General features: G+C 36.1%; 1 protein-coding gene across 1 annotated transcript in view; it reads right to left on the reverse strand.

The window, feature by feature from the left end:
* LOC106531788 (cystathionine beta-synthase) overlaps positions 1–1,098 on the reverse strand; it is an 18,723-nt gene extending 17,625 nt beyond the window's left edge. Inside the window, exon 1 of the mRNA XM_014027710.1 lies at positions 993–1,098. The gene's annotated coding sequence lies outside the window, so the exon portion shown is untranslated. The remainder of the gene's footprint in view (positions 1–992) is intronic.
* Between the last annotated feature and the right edge of the window lie 1,116 nt (positions 1,099–2,214).

Genomic DNA, 2,214 nt, shown 5'->3' on the forward strand with positions numbered 1-2,214 from the left:
ATAATTAATTTAGAAAATCTTTTCAGGACCCCACCTTGATGTTTCAGGACCCCACTTTGGGTCCCGACCCCAACTTTGGGGACCACTGCCTTATTAGACAACTTTTAAAAAATCTGCTTAGTTTCTAATCACTGTTGGTATGTTCAGCACCTGCAGATTTATARGATTTTAAGTGTTAAAAAGGATTTAGTTAACTAAAGAATCAGCTTTTTCACAAGACAAAGCTTTATTTATATCCCCTCACTGAGCCATAAAATGTGAACAGCAGGAATGTAAAAAGATASAACACTCAATATCTAACATCACATTTCAGGAGACCAAAAATGTGATTACAATGTAACATAAATATGTAAACAACTTCAGCTGATCAGTAATAATTGTGCAATAAAAAAGGAAGTGACATTTTGTAACAGCTGCTCAGCAGAAAAGCAATAATTTTACAACTGAGTCGTTATTTTATGTAGAAAAATGCAATGTTTAATGGTTTTAATCCTTCAAATGTAAAGATTAGTTGAAAATTATAGATTTTTTCCTATTAAAAAGCCATTTCAATGGGAAACAAACGGGGAGACAGACATGCTTGATGTTTTGCAGATTATCAATTTTTAATTGCTTAACTTGCTTTCCGTTTAGAAAAGAAAAACACGATTTAAGAAATTAAAATGTGAATATAAATTAATGTGAGATTACTTACAGTGAATGTATCCAGTTAAGTGTATATACTAATTAATATTCATTGATTTGGTATATTTACAAAGATGAATAAACAAACAGAGATATTAGATGACAAAATTAAACACAAAAACTCGGCCAGTCTTTATATTGGATATGCTAATAGTGCCCTAACACAGCCCAGAACTGCGCAGTGAAAATATTGCATCAGCTCACCGTCCTCTGATGTATTACTGACAATACCCTAAAAAAAATAATAAAAACGCATTTTTCTTGCACCTTTTCTGTCTCTRTGTTTATGCTTGGCCATGTTGACTCACCTGGAGGACTAAAAGGACCTAAAATCGTCGGAATATTCGTCCCAAAACAAGATGCAGAAACAGCCGACGCCGCATCCGAATGAACGCCTACTTGGCAAGAGCCTACGGTTTTGGGAGCCGCTAGCACACGTGCAGGAAACGCAAAGCACGTGACTAAAAGACCGGGCGCTATTGGCTGCGGCGGGGGCGTCTGTTTGGACGGCGCGACCAATCAGAGCGCAGATTTCTCAATAAGGTTGTTCGGGAAAAGGCCGGGGTGAAACTGAACGCGCCACCTGTTTACCTTTTATCGACCCAACACGCAGCGCACGCAGGTTGCTGCATGTGACATCTTGACGGCTTCTCATGAGCTAATGTCAAAGAGTTGGTGAGGCAAGCTTGGATGCGACAAAAATGATTTCAAACGGTTTAAAGGAGGCTCCAAAACGTGCAACACTTTCTCAAAGTAATTTCTGCTCAACCATATTCACAACAAAAAYAGTTGTAACTCGTCAACAAATAGACGGTACTGAGATCTGTGGTAAAAACAAACAAAAAAATATCATGAACAAGTAGATATATTTCAATTGAACTCCTACAAAGTATAGATTGGATTAACTTCTACAGCAGGTTCACCTTTAGTCAACCCAATTCAAGATGGCTGCTTCAGCCAAACGACCATAAAGCATCAAAAYGGATATGATACATCAGCTCTACAGAGCTAAAATTTGGTGTGGTAGTAGCCGAATCATCCTAAATGCACACGYTGAGTGCAAACACTTCTGGTGTGATCACGCAATCTGAATGAGAGCTATTGTTTGCAAGGTTTGACCAAAAAGGCTTCAACCTGCAACATTTTTTGATTTTAAAATATGCATAAAACAAAATATATTGTTCAACACACTTATTTTCTGTGTTCTATTGTCTTATAAGGTTATAGGTATATCATTTTGATTATTTTAACATAAGAAATTTTTCATATGTAGTTAACTTTATGAATTTGGGCTCAATTTAGAGATTTCAGAACATATTCATGTTCATATGTCTCTATTTTACAGTTTGTGTCAATCTGGGAGTCTATATTGGAAAAGTGAACCAACGAAAACAGAAAGAGAGGACCACGTAATAATGTTAAATAACAGGCCCAAASTCAGATAAAAATACATTTAAAGATAGTGAATTTTACTATGGGTTAAACTGTGTGCCTGTAACTGAGCTAAAAAAATAAAAGAAATAAAAATAC

This window comes from Austrofundulus limnaeus, unplaced genomic scaffold, assembly GCF_001266775.1.
Source record: "Austrofundulus limnaeus strain Quisiro unplaced genomic scaffold, Austrofundulus_limnaeus-1.0 Scaffold676, whole genome shotgun sequence".
In the NCBI taxonomy this organism is placed as follows: domain Eukaryota; kingdom Metazoa; phylum Chordata; class Actinopteri; order Cyprinodontiformes; family Rivulidae; genus Austrofundulus; species Austrofundulus limnaeus.